The sequence below is a fragment of the Camellia sinensis genome, unplaced genomic scaffold, assembly GCF_055761805.1.
Source record: "Camellia sinensis isolate YWXY unplaced genomic scaffold, ASM5576180v1 Unanchor3, whole genome shotgun sequence".
NCBI lineage: Eukaryota > Viridiplantae > Streptophyta > Magnoliopsida > Ericales > Theaceae > Camellia > Camellia sinensis.
In genome coordinates, this window is record NW_028129178.1 from 9,007,496 (window position 1) to 9,025,725 (window position 18,230).

At 38.2% G+C, this 18,230-nt stretch overlaps 2 long non-coding RNA genes across 3 annotated transcripts; both read left to right on the plus strand.

Moving 5' to 3' along the window:
- Positions 1 to 326: 326 nt before the first annotated feature.
- LOC145816174 (uncharacterized) lies at positions 327 to 10,533 on the plus strand. Its single transcript, XR_014358614.1, has 3 exons — positions 327 to 463; positions 586 to 666; positions 10,164 to 10,533. It is a non-coding gene; the product is annotated as an uncharacterized LOC145816174 (long non-coding RNA).
- Positions 10,534 to 10,722: 189 nt separating this feature from the next.
- LOC114283147 (uncharacterized) lies at positions 10,723 to 14,609 on the plus strand. 2 transcript variants are annotated; one of them, XR_014358583.1, is made up of 5 exons: positions 10,723 to 11,114; positions 11,306 to 11,379; positions 12,134 to 12,212; positions 12,294 to 12,446; positions 14,450 to 14,609. It is a non-coding gene; the product is annotated as an uncharacterized LOC114283147 (long non-coding RNA). The 2 variants fall into 2 exon arrangements; XR_014358582.1 differs by having other exon boundaries at positions 12,134 to 12,192.
- Positions 14,610 to 18,230: the final 3,621 nt, after the last annotated feature.

Genomic DNA, 18,230 nt, shown 5'->3' on the forward strand with positions numbered 1-18,230 from the left:
CAACCTGACAGTTTCTCCCAATAAATATGCAAGTCACATAAATATGTAAAATATCAATGACAGTAAATGCTTTAAATTATCTGATAAAAGAAATCCATCTAGTGTTCACAAAATATGAATCAGAAGTCATTTTGTGATTTTGAAAAGTTTTTCCCTTTGTAGTTTTGAAAAATTAGGGTATTACATGAAATAAAAGCATATTCATATTAATTAAAACATTGGTAATGAAAGCTTACTTTTGGAAATTGAGCCAAGCTATGGTTCTCTACATGTGTAAATATAACAAATTCTTTTTTATTTATTTATTTTGAGGCCAATTTTGAAGATATGCACTTTTGCTGTTATAATTGTGGGTAATTTTGTCTTCCTATAGAAAGTTCAACATGAATTGTTGTCCGTTTATGCAACCCAATTGCTCGAGAAGGAGCACTCTGGATGTCATGCATTGCTTAGGGATGACAAGGTAGTCATTTGGACCATTTTTTTTTATCAGACTTGGATAGTGTTATTATTCAAGCCTTCTTGCTGTTATTTCAGTTGCAATTAACTAAAGTTTATTAACATTTTTTTCCTGTTCTCTTGTAGGTAGAGGATTTATCAAGGATGTATAGGCTCTTTTCCAAAATACCTCGAGGTTTAGATCCGGTTTCTAGTATATTTAAACAGGTTTTGGTTTTTAACTTGCAGTACATTGTTCTGTAAAGAATGTAGCATTGTGCCTCTGGTATTATTTGTTTCTTCCCCTTGTTTATTTTGAAGTTTCGCTGGGTTTTTCTTTATGCAGCATGTATAGCGACCCCGGTCTTTTCCCATTTGTTAATTGTATCCGGACTTAGGTTCCGTAGATTCTGTCATTGTATAATTGTTGTTGTTGTCCCTTATTTTCTCATTTGGAATTATAGGATGTGTTGGGCAGGTTTGTTTCAGATTGGTTGGGTTTAGAAACCAAGTGTTGCTGTCCAGGTTTTTGGTTCTTCGCTCAAGCGAGGAGTTGGTCGCTCGAGCGAGAGGTGGCGTCCAGTATGGACCTGTAGCTTTGCATTCTTGGCTCGAGCGAGATTTTCTTCGCTCGAGCGAGTTAGTCCGTTCTTCGCTCGAGCGATAGTTCTTTCGCTCGAGTGTGAGTCTGGTTACAGACCTGAGGGTTTGGGTTCTTCGCTCGATCGAGTTTTCTTTCGCTCGAGCGAGCTTTTGGGTTGTTGGCTCGAGCAAGGCTTCCTTGGCTCGAGCGTTGCTTCTCTGTGTCTGGTCGCTCGAGCGACCATGTCTTCGCTCGAGCGAGCCTGTCCAGTATATATACATAGCAACGGGTTTTGATCAGTCTTTTTCATTTTCTTTTGATTCCTAACCCTAGGTCCGGCTTCTCTCTCTCCCTACTCACCTTCTTTCTTAGATTTGATCTATTTAGAGGGCGTTTCTACCCTAGTTGCTTTATTAAAAATATAGAGGGAGTCGAGGGCTTTCATTTAATCTGAACATTTGGCGATTTGGAGCACATTAGTATTTGGGCACTCATCTCTGTCTTCACCATTTGGGTTGTTTTCTTCGAGGTAGGGATTTCCTACTCCATTTTATAGGTTTTGTTCTAAGTTTTGGTATTTTGATATGTTGGGGATACTTTGGTAAATTTTGGGAAAAACCCTAGTTGTATTATTAAATTAATTTGTATAATTAATTCATGGAATTGGGAAAAGATCGTTAAATTCATGGAATTGGGGAATTCATTGATTAAATGGCGTAGTTTGATAATTTGAATCATTTGTCTATTGAATTGTATAGTTATTTTCAGTTTAGAAATAACTGTTTTGGGCTATCGGTGGAGGATAGTCGTGATTGTTGTAGACATTGCATGTGGATTAGGAATAACTGAAACTAATCACATTGGTTAAGTCATTAATTTTGACTATTGCATTGATACAGAAAATACGTGTATTGATTGAGCATTGCATTTGCCTACATTGTTTTGTGTGGGAGGAGATAGGGGATGTACTCCACGGTTTAGGGGAAGATAGAGGATGGACCTCTAAACCGGATTTTGTTTGGGAGGAGATAGGAGATGGACTCCATTAGCATCACTTTTATGTGTGCTTATTTATATTGAAGTGTTTTGTTGATACAGCACTAAAATGTGTATCAATCTGGAAGTATGAAGTGTTTTGATTTGAGCTTGAGTCTCATTTGTTTGTTGATATTGGAAGGATGCGAATATGATATATGTAATTCACTGTTGTAAGTTTGGCCAGGTTCTGAGCCATGTTGATAAAATTGGAAAGTAAAACGTATCTTAGACAATAGTGTCATGAGACTGTAAAATGAAGTAATTGATTATCTTGGTTAACCATCTGTTGAATGCTATTGCTTTATTCATTGCTTATATGTGGTTTAGTATATTTCTACTGGGCTGTGGCTCACCCTTTATGGGAACATCATTTTCAGGTCCAGGTGATAAGCTACCTCCCAGGACTTAGCTTGGAAGGATTTGGATTTTGAAGACTATTTTTAGTTGTTTGTTTTATTTGATAAATAATCAAGCCTAGGGCTTTGTTGGCATTTGAGTTAGAACTCTTATTTTGTATCCAAGTGTTGGCTTGGAAAGATGTAAGCCCATAGGGCATTTAATTTGATGTTCATGTAATGTTTATTTAGTAACACTCTGATGAATAAATTGTTTTCTTTAAGTAATGCATGTTGATGATATACATATAATGGGTTTATTTTGAGGGCGTTACAACTTGGTATCAGGGCGTACCGGGTTTGAATACTTTGGGTACGTGGGAAGTGATTAGTATCACATTGGGTTCGTCTCGTTTGATAGAGACTTAGTGTAATGTTATATGCCTATGTGATAACATGTTTATGTGATTATGTGGGTATGGAATGTAGTTTCTAGGATGTTGATTGGACCCTTGAGTTTCTAGTAGTCTTGTTGGAAAGGCACTTGATCACTGCTGCTTCCAACCGGAACTATAGTAACGCATTGGGACTATCATTATCCAGGAATGAAATTCGTAGGTGCTTATGTGATTATGTGCTTACGTGGAATGAATTATTGTTGTCCAATGCATTAGGACGCGAGTGTTTAGCTTCGGCACATTTATTTATGTGCTAATGTCTTTGTTTCCTTTATTTGGATGTCAGGACGAGGACGAGGGCGCGGTAGGCGTGGTAGGCCGGGTAGGCAGGAGGTGCCTGTGCCAGAGGAGATTTCGGTAGTTCAGGAAGGAGTTGGCCAGGCCAATATGGCCGAGCCAGTAGGCCAGCAGGCTATGGGCGCTTTAGCCCGAGAGATAGCAGCGGCATTCAGGGAGTCAGTAGGCATTCTCAGAGCTGAGAATCAAGCTCAGGTTGTTGTTGCGGATGCAGGACCTTCCTTTCTGAAGAGGGAGTTCTTCCGGTCTAATCCGGATGAATTTGTGGGTGATCCTAAAGAGCCGCTTAAGGCAGATGAATGGCTCGAACAGACAACGAAGAGGTTTGAGATGCTTGGCATCGAAGACGAGGGGTTGAAAGTGACCTTGGCATCTTTCCAGTTGAAAGGGGATGCAGGTTAGTGGTGGAAGTTCACTAAGGGTCGTATAGGAGCTACATGGGAGGCTTTTGTGAATGCTTTCCAGGAGAAATTCTTATCTCCAGCAGTTAGGGAGAAGCTGAGAGACCAGTTCTGCCAGCTTAAGCAGTCGAGTTCTTCAGTGGCCGAGTTTGAGGCTGCATTTACTAGTTTGTCCAGGTTTGCACCTGAGTTGGTGGCGTCTGAGGAACGCCGCTGTATTGAGTTTGGGAAGAAGTTGAGGCGTGGCCTCAAGCTGAGAGTTGGGGGAACTATGATTCGGGATTATGGGCGTCTGGTTGATGCTGCAGCCCACATGGAAATCATGATGCAGGAGGAGGAGGAAGGACAGAAGGGCTCCAAGAGGAGTCAGGATGGTTAGAGTGATGGTAGGAGACAGAAGGGTTTTAATCCTCAGCAGTCTCAGGGTAGCTTTTCTAGATCGACTTTTCCTGTGCCGAGTGCTAGTTCGGGGAAAGGCAGTCAGGGAGACATTACCTGTTTCAAGTGTGGCCAGTTGGGTCACAAGTCTCCAGTTTGTCCTCAGAGGGGAGAAGTGCAGAGAGCAGCATCATCTTCGGCTCGATCTCAGAGCCAGAGTCAGGGTAGAGGCCAGCCACTCTCGTGTTTTCAGTGTGGTCAGCCAGGGCATATGAAGAGGTATTGCCCGCAGTTGGGTGGCACACCTGGTGCATCTGGTTTGAGGCAGATTCAGGGGCAGCAGCCAGCTCAGTCGGGTCAGGCCTCGAGGGCCAATCAGGGGGCTTCATCGTCCCAGTCAGTGCAGCAATCTTATGCTCCTAGGGGTGAGCAGGTTGATCAGAGGTCGTCTGGGCGCGTGTATGCTGTTACCGCGCAGGATCTTGTACCGGCACCATCAGTTGTGAGAGGTACCTTCTTGTTTTGCAACTCGGTTGCTAATGTTTTGATTGATACGGGTGCATCTCATTCCTTTGTGTCTGCTGCATTTGCATCTGTTTTGGAGTTGGAGTTAGCACAGCTAGCATCTCCTATTTGTGTAGTGTCACCTCTTGGGGGTGAATTGATTTTGAAACAAGGTGTTAGGGGTTGTGATATAGAGGTTGATTATCATAGAATCCCATTTTCCTTTGTAGTTATACCTATGAGGGGTTTCGATGTTATTTTGGGTATGGACTGGTTATCGTCATACCGGACAGTTATTGATTGCTACCGCCAGGGGGTCACTTGTTGTACCGTGAGCGGAGAGTATTTTCATTTTCTGGGGGACCGGGTTGGTAATGTGTTGCCACCGGGGTATGTTCCGCGAGGACGGAGTGAGCTTAGTGGTCTACTTGCAAACCTTTCGATTAGTGAGGATGATGAGACACAGATTGTGTTGCCAAGGGTGGTTTGTGAGTACTCGGACGTCTTTCCTGAGGATCTTGTTGGTTTGCCACCGTATCGGGAGATTGAGTTCTCTATTGACCTAGTGCCCGGCACGGCGCCGATTTCCATGGCACCTTATCGTTTTGCCCCAGCCGAATTAGTTGAGTTGAAGATTCAGCTCCAGGAGTTACTAGACAAGGGTTTTATACGTCCTAGTGTTTCGCCGTGGGGAGCACCGGCCCTCTTTGTTAAAAAGAAAGGTGGTGCTTTGAGACTTTGTATAGATTACCGGAAGTTGAATCGGGCTACGGTCAAGAATAAGTACCCTATGCCCCGTATAGATGACCTGTTTGACCAGTTGAAGGGTTCCCATTGTTTCTCTAAGATAGACTTGAGATCGGGTTACCACCAGTTGAGGGTCAGGGAAGAGGATATTCCGAAGACGGCATTTCGTACGCGGTATGGCCATTATGAGTTTCTGGTAATGCCATTCGGGCTCACCAATGCACCGGCAGTCTTTATGGACTTGATGAACCGGATCTTCCGGGAATTCTTGGATCGGTTTGTAGTTGTTTTTGTGGACGGCATCCTTATCTATTCGCCTTCTGAGGAGGAGCACGAGGCACACTTGAAAGTGGTGCTTGAGTTACTTAGAGCCCATAAGCTTTATGCTAAGTTTGGGAAGTGTGAGTTCTGGCTACAAGAGGTCAAGTTCTTAGGCCATGTAGTTTCTGGGAAAGGAGTGTCTGTTGATACATCCAAGACTGAGGTAGTGCAAGATTGGGCACAGCCTAAGAGTGTGTTTGAGATTTGTAGTTTTCTGGGGTTAGCTGGGTATTATCGCCGGTTTGTGAAAGATTTTTCCAAATTAGCTTCGCCTTTGACTAGATTGACTCGGAAGGGAGTCAAATTTGTATGGAGTGAGACTTGTGAAAAGTCGTTTCAGGAGTTGAAAGTTAGACTGACCACCGCTCCAGTATTGATTATTCCAGAGAGAGGGTTGGGTTATGCAGTCTATTGTGACGCCTCACGAGAGGGTCTGGGTTGTGTATTAATGCAAGAAGGAAAAGTAGTTGCCTATGGCTCACGTCAGTTGAAAATTCACGAGCAAAATTACCCTACGCATGATCTAGAGTTAGCGGCTGTGATATTTGCCTTGAAGATTTGGAGGCATTATCTTTATGGTGAGAGATTTGAAGTATTCTCGGATCATAAAAGTCTGAAATATTTGTTTACACAAAAAGACTTGAACTTGAGGCAGAGGAGGTGGATGGAGTTCATAGAGGATTATGACTTTGAGTTGCATTATCATCCGGGAAAGGCCAATGTGGTGGCCGATGCCCTTAGTAGGAAACCTGTTGGTGACATAGCTAGTATAGCCATCCGAGAATGGGAGATGTTGGGTGCACTTGGGGAGTTTGATTTACTTCTGGGTGAATCCGTTGAGGCTGCGGCCTTGTTTTCTGTTGTTGCACAGCCTACACTTGTGACTCGAGTGTTAGAGGCTCAGAGAGGTGACCTTGAGGTAAAATCTCTTCGTGAGAAGATTTCTGGTGGGAAGGTTGAGAAGGGTTTAACGGTGTATTCCGACCTGAGTGTGAGATACCGAGACCGTCTGTTTGTGCCGGAGTCTTGCCGAGAGGAGGTACTCCAAGAGTTCCATCATTCATGCCTTGCGGTGCATCCGGGAGGCACTAAGATGTATCGGGATTTGGGTCGCCAGTTCTGGTGGCGGGGTATGAAGAGAGATGTTGCAGCTTTCGTATCTAAGTGCCTTACTTGTCAGCAAGTGAAGGCCGAACATCAGAGGCCGGCGGGTTTGTTGCAACCCTTGCCTATTGCCGAGTGGAAGTGGGGACATGTTACTATGGACTTCGTTGTGGGCCTTCCGAGGACTCAGCGGGGTAATAATGCTATTTGGGTAGTTGTGGACCGGTTGACTAAGTCGGCGTACTTTATTCCTATGCGTGTTAGAGATTCAGTCGATCATCTTGCTGACCTATACATTCGGGACATAGTGAGATTGCATGGGGTCCCAGTGATGATCGTCTCAGATAGAGATCCTCGTTTTACTGCCAGGTTGTGGCAGAGTTTGCAGAGTGCCTTAGGCACTAAGTTGACCTTTAGCACAGCTTATCATCCTTAGACTGACGGGCAGTCCGAGCGTACTATTCAGATCCTTGAGGATATGCTTCGAGGGTGTGTTCTAGACTTTAATGGGTCGTGGGAGAGACACTTGCCATTGGTAGAGTTTGCCTACAACAACAGTTTCCATTCTAGTATCGGTATGGCACCATTTGAGGCCTTGTATGGCCGACCGTGTAGATCTCCTGTTTGTTGGGCTGAGGTGGGTGATGCACCTCTGTTGGGTCCGGAGTTGGTGAGGGAAACGACGGAGAAAGTTGAGCTTATCCGTAAGAGGCTTGTTACAGCACAGAGTCGTCAGAAATCTTATGCCGACCCTAGGAGGAGACCTTTGGTGTTTGAGGTGGGTGATCATGTCTTCCTGAAGATATCACCCAGACGGGGTTTGATGAGATTTGGGAAGAGCGGGAAGTTGTCCCCTCGGTTCATTGGTCCGTTTGAAATCCTTGAGAGGATTGGCGAGGCTGCTTATCGTTTAGCTTTACCGCCGCAGCTGTCCGGAGTACATGACGTTTTTCATGTGAGTATGCTTCGGAAGTATGAGCCGGATCCATCACATGTGTTGGATTGGACCGATTTAGTGGTTGATGAGGATGTCTCGTATGAGGAGAGACCGGTTCAGGTCTTAGATAGGAGGGATCAAGTTTTGCGAGGCAAAACCATCCTTTTGGTCAAAGTTTTGTGGAAACATCACGGAGTGGAGGAAGCCACTTGGGAACGTGAGTTGGAAGTTCGCGAAAAATATCCGGACATGTTTGTCGATTTGTAATCTTATAATTAGATTCTGTATATTATTGAACTTACGAGCTTTACATATGTCATAAGTTGTAAAACATTGATATGTTTTGGTAAATGGGTGTATTTTGAAACTTGCTTCATTATAAAAGTTTAGTGTAACATTGCATATGTTGATTGCATTGTTAAATGTGTTGTATATATCATACAATTGACTATGATATGGGAAATGCTAACATTGAAGGGAATTATGCATAATAGTGATACAGGCTGAAATATATGTTGTTTTATATATTGTGAGATGCCTCTTGATAAAGAGATGAAGTGACCAGTATTGGGTCAAGTTGTTTATTATTGTTATATAATATCTTTGGGAATTGAGAAAAACCTGTTTTCAAAAATTTATGCTTAATTTCGGGGACGAAATTCTTTTAAGGGGGGGAGGTTATAGCGACCCCGGTCTTTTCCCATTTGTTAATTGTATCCGGACTTAGGTTCCGTAGATTCTGTCATTGTATAATTATTGTTGTTGTCCCTTATTTTCTCATTTGGAATTATAGGATGTGTGGGGCAGGTTTGTTTCAGGTTGGTTGGGTTTAGAAACCAAGTGTTGCTGTCCAGGTTTTTGGTTCTTCGCTCGAGCGAGGAGTTGGTCGCTCGAGCGAGAGGTGGCGTCCAGTATGGACCTGTAGCTTTGCATTCTCGGCTCGAGCGAGATTTTCTTCGCTCGAGCGAGTTAGTCCGTTCTTCGCTCGAGTGATAGTTCCTTCGCTCGAGCGTGAGTCTGGTTACAGACCTGAGGGTTTGGGTTCTTCGCTCGATCGAGTTTTCTTTCGCTCGAGCGAGCTTTTGGGTTGTTGGCTCGAGCAAGGCTTCCTTGGCTCGAGCGTTGCTTCTCTGTGTCTGGTCGCTCGAGCGACCATGTCTTCGCTCGAGCGAGCCTGTCCAGTATATATACATAGCAGCGGGTTTTGATCAGTCTTTTTCATTTTCTTTTGATTCCAAACCCTAGGTCCGGCTTCTCTCTCTCCCTACTCACCTTCTTTCTTAGATTTGATGTATTTAGAGGGTGTTTCTACCCTAGTTGCTTTATTAAAAATATAGAGGGAGTCGAGGGCTTTCATTTAATCTGAACATTTGGCGATTTGGAGCACATTAGTATTTGGGCACTCATCTCTGTCTTCACCATTTGGGTTGTTTTCTTCGAGGTAGGGATTTCCTACTCCATTTTATAGGTTTTGTTCTAAGTTTTGGTATTTTGATATGTTGGGGATACTTTGGTAAATTTTGGGAAAAACCCTAGTTGTATTATTAAATTAATTTGTATAATTAATTCATGGAATTGGGAAAAGATCGTTAAATTCATGGAATTGGGGAATTCATTGATTAAATGGCGTAGTTTGATAATTTGAATCATTTGTCTATTGAATTGTATAGTTATTTTCAGTTTAGAAATAACTGTTTTGGGCTATCGGTGGAGGATAGTCGTGATTGTTGTAGACATTGCATGTGGATTAGGAATAACTGAAACTAATCACATTGGTTAAGTCATTAATTTTGACTATTGCATTGATACAGAAAATACGTGTATTGATTGAGCATTGCATTTGCATACATTGTTTTGTGTGGGAGGAGATAGAGGATGTACTCCATGGTTTAGGGGAAGATAGGGGATGGACCTCTAAACCGGATTTTGTTTGGGAGGAGATAGGGGATGGACTCCATTAGCATCACTTTTATGTGTGCTTATTTATATTGAAGTGTTTTGTTGATACAACACTAAAATGTGTATCAATCTGGAAGTATGAAGTGTTTTGATTTGAGCTTGAGTCTCATTTGTTTGTTGATATTGGAAGGATGTGAATATGATATATGTAATTCACTGTTGTAAGTTTGGCCAGGTTCTGAGCCATGTTGATAAAATTGGAAAGTAAAACGTATCTTAGACAATAGTGTCATGAGACTGTAAAATGAAGTAATTGATTATCTTGGTTAACCATCTGTTGAATGCTATTGCTTTATTCATTGCTTATATGTGGTTTAGTATATTTCTACTGGGCTGTGGCTCACCCTTTATGGGAACATCATTTTCAGGTCCAGGTGATAAGCTACCTCCCAGGACTTAGCTTGGAAGGATTTGGATTTTGAAGACTATTTTTAGTTGTTTGTTTTATTTGATAAATAATCAAGCCTAGGGCTTTGTTGGCATTTGAGTTAGAACTCTTATTTTGTATCCAAGTGTTGGCTTGGAAAGATGTAAGCCCATAGGGCATTTAATTTGATGTTCATGTAATGTTTATTTAGTAACACTCTGATGAATAAATTGTTTTCTTTAAGTAATGCATGTTGATGATATACATATAATGGGTTTATTTTGAGGGCGTTACAGCATGTTACTGCTGAAGGTACAACATTGGTTAAACAAGCGGAAGATGCAGCCAGCAATAAGAAGGTGATGTAATCTTGATTGTGTTATTTCAGATCCCATAGTCTTTGTGCAATTTGTCTTCTGAGGAGGTGCATTTCACAAGGCTCATGATTGATCTGCCATTACATTGGACTTGGTTAAACAAGTTAACATGAATCAGTCATATAAAATTATAAATCTATCTTATTGTGCATGTGCTAACTAGATGAAATCATTATGCATGTATTAGTCATACTGATGCATTTGTATTCATTTTTTTGGTGCTGGGTTATTGATACATGTGTATTTATGGAACATTGTTACTCTAATGAATTTGTGATTTAATATTGCACCAGCGTGCTTACGTGCTTTTAAGTTCAGGATAACAAAATTCAATGTGGGGGTAAAAGTATTTGCTCTAATTAAATGCACCAGATGCTAGGCATTTAAATCGTAGTGTGGGACTTTTGGGTGGTCTGCTTCTTTGACTAACAGAAAAACATGAAACTGATGGGGCGAAACACACTCTTATAAACTCCGATCTAAAGTTTGATTTTGATTTCTCAAAGAGGGTCTTCGAGAGTGACTATTGTGGACTCTCAAGGTCTGAAATTGGTGTAATAAAGGGTTTGGTTTTGGAGTTATGCAGTGAGGTTTAATTGGTTAGAAGGGGCAAGGAAAGGGTTTTTTAAATTTATTCAAAGTAAAACCTGCCTTTCTTTGTTTCATCTAGCCCTCGTCTTTTATCATTATGCTATGTATATCATCCTTAATATTCTCTTGCACTTGTCAGAGATATGGCGAAGTAACCAAGCAAAGACTTGATCATGCTGTTCTGGTCTTCTTTCAACATTTTAGGAAGTAACTAATTTAAAGTTTGACCTTCCATTTGGAAAGTGGGAGAAGAACCAAGCATCACAAGCTCCATAGTTGGTAAGTTTAAGAATACCCCTGTTAATCGTTACTTCTCACATTTCTTGCAGCAGATGACCTGCAACATTGCACACTCTGCCGTCCTCAGACAGGGACACAATGATTCAATCACATGGCTATCAACATTGAACACCAGCAGAATTTTTGTTTGATTTCACTCTAATGTTTTGTTTTATGTCTTTTATTTGCAGTTGCGATTGCGATTTCGAAGTTCTCTCTCTCTACCGATTTCGAAGCTCCACCGCTGCCACCATCGTCTACTAAGGTGAGCACACCACTGTCTACAATCTCAGAATCATCATTATTGTAGACTTGTAGTGACATTCATTAATAATGAAACTTGTAAATCTAAATATAGTTTATTTTATTTTTTGGGAGTGAATTCCAGTGTTTGTTGATTATAATGTTTTTATTTTTATAGTTGAATTTCAGTGAACTGAAATTCGTGTTAATTGCGTATAGGTATTGCTTGTTTTAATTTCTTTGACATTTGGAATTGAACTTAACTAAAGTGCACTGCTGTATATATCTGTTGAATCATGGATTTCGAATTAAATCTTTTGATTTGATTTAAATATCTTGAATATTCTGAGATTTTGGTTTTTTTTTTTTTTTTTTTTTTGAACTTTCTCAAGTCAGCTGATGTTGATTTTGTCTGGTAATAGTGGCTAGAAGGTATGCAACTATTATATACGGGATGATATAGTATATCACAGCAAGTGAGGGGGTGTTATTCAACAGAATTGCTGGTTTGTTAGATTTTTTTTGGTTGTCTCGTTGTGTAGATCATACTGCAATTGTGCCATGTTAAGCTTCTTTCTTAGTCTATTGACATATTTGTGGAAGAAAAAGGGTAAACCACAAAAAAATAAAAATGGACAGCTTTAGGTTCAACCCTCACACACTTGTTACCTTCTCCCATTCATTCATATTTGTCTGTTGAGATCCTAGGCTTTCATCATCTGATTTCAGTTATTGCTAATTGATAATGGACAGCTTTAGTGTATTGTCTCTTGTAGGTTTGGAAAAGATTCACCCAGTTTGAGCAAACTTTGGAAAAGATTCACCCAGCTTTAGTGTATTTTCTTTATTTTTTTTGTTAGTTTTTGGATTATTATCGTATTATCTAGATCTATAAATTTTTCAGGTCTGAGCTTTACAATTGTTCTTCTGACACAGGTTGAGCAAAAAAGGAAAGAAGCGCTTTCCAGAACAGGCGAAGAGAGTCAATCAGCTTTAGAGAGTTCACTACAAGATGTTGTATCACGTTATAGTTTCATGGATCTTTGGCCTTGCTCTTCTAAGGATATGGATCATTTGGCACGGCAAGAGGTACTTATTAAGTTACCATTTTTCTTAGTTCAATCCATAAAATTAGCATTGTCAACGTTAATATTAGTCGTCTTTAAGTAATAATAAACTGGTTACCATTGTCAGGCTTTTCCTTCATCCTCTTCCTTCTTCCAAGTTACCATTGTCAACGTTAATATTAGTCGTCTTTAAGTAATAATAAATTGGTTACATTGTAGAACTCCTTTTGGCTGCTCTGTTTCTTTAGGTTGCGTATGTGATTACCATTTCAAGTTCTCAGGGCAAAAGCCTTCTTATTTGAAGGAATCCAATATGTAATTCTTCTGAATAGGAATTTTTGGCCTGGTTGTTACTTTTGTGTCTGGTTATGCCATTATGAGTTAATACTTTCTGAATTCCAAGATTACCTCCAAATAGGAAAAAAACTAATGCCTCATTCTTAATGGAAATGGAAAATTGACAATATTGCTTGTGAACTGTAATATTCTGTAACTTAGCTAATGTTACGAACACTTGGTGTATGGACTTTAAATTAATACACTTAAATAGTCTAAATTCACATGTACAGATCTTAAGGGGATAAGCAAAACTTTGTGACTGATTATTTCTACAGTTTTTTAACCATCTATCTTTCTTGTTTTTATTTTTATTTTTTTCAAATTTCTTACGAACTGAAGTCAACTATATGTGAGGGATGCTGATGGATTCATTTCTTTGGGAACTTATGCTTCATGCTCTCAAACTTAACAATTGACCAATGCACTGTGCATCTTCCTAAATGACCCTTTCTGAATTTTGGACTGATGGCTGTTCTTAGCTCTTGCTCTTCGTTGAAAAAAAAAGCGAGAAGATATTAGGATTTTTAGTTCCAAGTAGTCGTTTATCATTTCATTGCTGGCAGGAAGCTGATTGAATGGGTGATTTGTACACCTTCTGTTTATGCAATAGGATGACTTTGAAGTATCTGCAATTATTGGGAAGGATCCAATTACCTGCTGCCTTGGCATTATTTTCTTTGGGAACTTCTGCTTCATCCATTAATGTGTATTTGAGGGAATCAACTTGAGCTAGAAACATGTGAATCACACACACACACATATATATAGCATAAAAGAGTAATTGCTAATTTGACTGTGAAACAGTCAAATGTTTCCCGAAAGCTACAAAAGAGATATAATAGTTATGCATATGAAGGGATTGGCTGCCTTTTTTCATTCAATACCGGATGGAAAGATAACATGAATCCCTATCATTGGGAGGAGAATGGAGTAGATTCTTTCAACCCTTTTTGGAAATAGTGCTTCTGCCTATCTCTTAATCCTAGAAAAATGGGTACCACTCTGTTTCTTTCAGCTGGATAATGAATTGAACTCGAGCTCTTCTTCTATATGATTTAGATGCAATGGTTCAGGACTGGCGAAAGTTAATCCAGATGAATATTGCTTATTTTATTTATCAGAGAGAAATGTAATTTGGACTGCATTGTTGTTTTATGGTTTCCTCCTTCAGGAAGTCCCTTGTAAAATTGCATTCAGAATTTTAATTTTATTTATTTATTTTTTTTTTTTGGTAATCCAGTTTGCTGTATTGGAACTGGAAATGCACTGTTGTTTTCTCTAGACTCTTTTGATGAAGTTAATGATAAAAATTTGCCAATCTAGACATAATATGTTGATTTGGTTTATGTTAGTGTAGCAAAATTTACGTTAGGTGCTTCATGCAAATGTTGCATTATCACTCTCTCCTGGTGGAGAAAATCTTGCTAGGTCCCTATTTTCACCTTATATGAATAAACAATGCATTTAAAAATATGCATAAACAATGTGATTAAAGAATATGGAAGCCTTATTTCTTAGTATTTTTTTAAATACCTACTTTGAGTCTAGCTGGTTGAAAAGTCATAGTTATCCAAGTGGCAAAGGGATTAAACTCTGGAATAAATTGTAAATTGAGATATTTTAAGTTTGACTATTGATAGTAGTTGTTGAGCTTAACTGATATTTGTGATTTACTGTGATTTACAGTGATTGTAGGTATTCGGAGTTTACTATGCAGAGTTGGATCCAATTTGGCGCTGTCTTATAGAGGTTTCTTGGATTGAAATTACATATTTGTAAATCGATTATAAGCTCAGCAAAATAGTCTATCTGGGGGTTCGAGCTAGAGAATTGTTTGACTGGAAAACTATGCTTTAGAGGTTTTAATGTTGCTCCTCATGAATTACACATTCTTTATACTCAAGCCTTTTTGCTGTTTGTTTAATTTTCTGAATTGCGCTAGTGGGTAATTTTTTTGGTTTTGAAATGTTCCTAGTCGGTTTTGCAGGTGATGACCAATGGGAGGTTTAAAAGTGTAAGGCATAGAGCTATAGCGAACAGTTTGAAATCAAGGGTTTCAATGATATATTTTGGAGGACCACCATTGAGTGAAAAGATAACCCCATTGCCTTCACTCATGGAAGGAGAAGACAGCTTGTACAAAGAGTTTACATGGTTTGAATACAAAAAATCTGCATACAAGTCTAGACTTGCTGATAATAGGTTGGGCCTGTTTGAGGAAATTGCAGCCTCATAATCTTTCCCGCTTTGTCCCCACCTTATTAAGGAAATGGTTTTTTCAAGTCTCAAAAAATTAGGGTTTTAGAATAGTTTGATCAAATCTGAAAGTTTTGTACTCTCTCTCTCTCTCTCTCTCTCTGTTTCTCTTATTTACCTTTTTTTTTTGTTTTTTGTTTTTTCCCTCTTTGTTTTCATACTTCATGTAACTACTCTTCTTGTTATTAACAGAAGTTCGTTGATCATGTAACCATTATGAAATGTAGAAGCTTTTTCATAATATGATTGAGAATCAATCAAATGATCATATTCAGTAATCTCACAAAAGTAGTAGTTAAAAAAAAAAAAAAAAAAACTATTGCGGCGTTTTACAAAACGCCATTGTAGTTATTTTTTTGAACATAACAAAAAGCTATTACGGCGTTTTTGAAGTGTCGCTGAATGCCTGTGTGACGTCATTTTACCGTTGGGCTGTCACATTTAGCGGCGTTTATGCTAATTTTACGACGTTTTTAAAGCGTCTTAAACTTACAGCGACGGCCGCGTCCTCGGCGTTTGGTGGTAAGCGTCACTGAAGGAATTAGCGGCGTTTTGAAAATGCCACTAAAAATCGTTTTTCCAGCAGTGTAAATGTGCAGTCGATTGCTCCAAACTGTTATTGATTGCCCACTTTAGTAGGATCAATTTTGCACATGTTCTCAAAACATGTTTTTATATGATTTGAAATTGTTTTTGTTTTTGTTTTTGTTTTTTTTTTTTTTTTGCTGGAAAACCTTTTTAACAAATATTTAAAACATGTATGAAATTCTTAATTGAGCGGGTAATGGAGTGAAGCTTTCAATCTTGATGCACGGGACTGAGTGAGTGAGTCAAATTATCAAAATACCCTCACACAATAAAATACACCATTACAATCCGATTTTGATAACAAAAATAATTAATACAATATCTTATGTCTAATTGATTTGAACTGTTGATTTGTTGACAATATATAATGGGTTAACTAATTTGCAGGTTCACTATATTTCGAGGTCAAGCAACTGATGGGAGTTTGCTTACTTTAGTTTTGAATCCAAACTCATGGTCACGGACGAAGGTAGATAGAATACAAGAAGGCTGAGACTATTATTGTCATACTAATTTTATATGCTGTTAAGAGCAACTACATATAACTATCTGAAGCATTAAAATGTTATATGTTGCCTTGACAGCAACCATAGTTTGTTTAACAATTGGCCTATTTTGTAAGAAATTGCGTAACTACATGTGCATATATAGATTAGGGATGAGTTTCTCTTTAGTAAACCAAACATCTAGTCTAACAATTTGTGACTACACACTGTTGTTGGGATCACAGAATCCACCATGTGTCCTACTTTGGTGATATATTCATATTGTGGTTTTATCACTTCAAAATAAATAAATAAATAAATAAATAAAATCTAATTGATTGATTGATTATAACCATATAATATTTATCTTTAAAAAAATGAAAGGCTTACGTTGCCATCTATTTATTATTTTAGAAAAATTACAAATACACATTTTGAGATTTGTTTAAAATACTGATTATCCCAGTGGTTATGAAATTTACAAATACTCCGTTGTTAAAAAATTTTATTTAACAGGATAAACAAAAATTGAAATTTCTAACTGTTTTCCTATACAATAATAAAATTACATGAATTGTTAATTGAAATATATTTATGACAACATTAAAAATTATTAATTGACTTGATAATTTACTTAGAAACTTGATGGGGTGAAATGTAATTTTCAGAATCATAATACTTAAAAAAAAAAAAAAACACAAGGGATATATTTGTAATTTACCCTATTATTTATTTTTAAAGTCAAAATCATATGGGTACAAATTTTAATTATTATTATTATATAAATAATCTACACACAATCTCTCACAAAAATTTGTTTAGATCTCCAAGTTATTGTTATTATTATTTTACCAGCCCTCTCACAAAAAATGGGATTTTTGGTGAAAACCCCCTCCTATTGGGCCTTTTTTGTGTAAAGGACACAAAATATATTATTGCTCCCAAAACCCCCTGAGATTTAAAATAAAAAAAAAAAAAAAAGAGTGAAATGCCCTTTCATATAAATGGGCAAAATTTGAAGCAATTGAATCGTTTCTCTCCTCCTCGCTTTGTTTCTTTGTTCGAAACCCTGAAATCAAAAACCCTTCTTCCACCACCACCTCCTCCACATCGTCTTGTACAGAACTACTACAGGCAATGGTGCACCAGCTTCTTCTCTCGACGCCATTGGTTTTATGCCTCCCTATCTGGCAACTTGGCCAAAATCACATCTCTCAGACTCATCGGAGCTCTAGTCACCATCTTAGGAGCCATGTCACTGTTCCAGGAGGCGTATGCCAAGGAGCGTCTGCCTGAGCTTGTTCTTCATCAATACAAAGCTTGCCCTTTCTATAACAAAGTTAAAAATGAGCTTACTATACTTTCTTTTTTTTTTTGTGTGGTTCTTGATCTCAATTTCTGGTTCGTAGATTTTGCACGTTGCAATGTTGTTAAATTCTTCATAAATTGAGTGATTTTAAATTCGAATTCAATTGAAGTGATGATAGAACTGCTTGGTCGATAAAAGATTGGACTGCATAGTGCAATGTTGTTGAATTATTGGGAAAATGCATTAAATGACAAACCAATCAAAGTAAAAATTACTTCCAACCAGAGTAAAAATTTACTTTACCGTTTCATTACAATGATTGTACATTTTTATGAGATTTTTACACCTATGGTGAAGTTTAGTTTGTTCAGTTGATATTGTAGATTGTAGATTGTAGGTTGAATTAAGAGATTTTTGATTTTTGTATTCTTTAGGTATGCTTGGGTTTAGTTCGTATTCTAAGATTTTGTTCATGGGGTTTATTTCATGAAACCTCTATTTTGGGTTATTGGCTAGTGTTTATGTCTTATATGACTAAAGAAAATTAGTGTAACATATGATTTTAAAATAAAATTTTACTTCCAATTTTACTTCTAATCAAAGTAAATTTTTACTTTCATAATAAAACTTCACTGTTTCATTAAAATGTTTATGCATTTTTATGCTTCCCCTTCCCACTCTATTTATTATTATTATTATTATTATTATTATTATTATTATTATTATTATTATTATTATTATTATTATTATTATTATTATTATTATTATTATTTATTTTTGCATTATTCTTCATTTATTTTTCAAATTTGAGTAAATCTAACAAGATCTT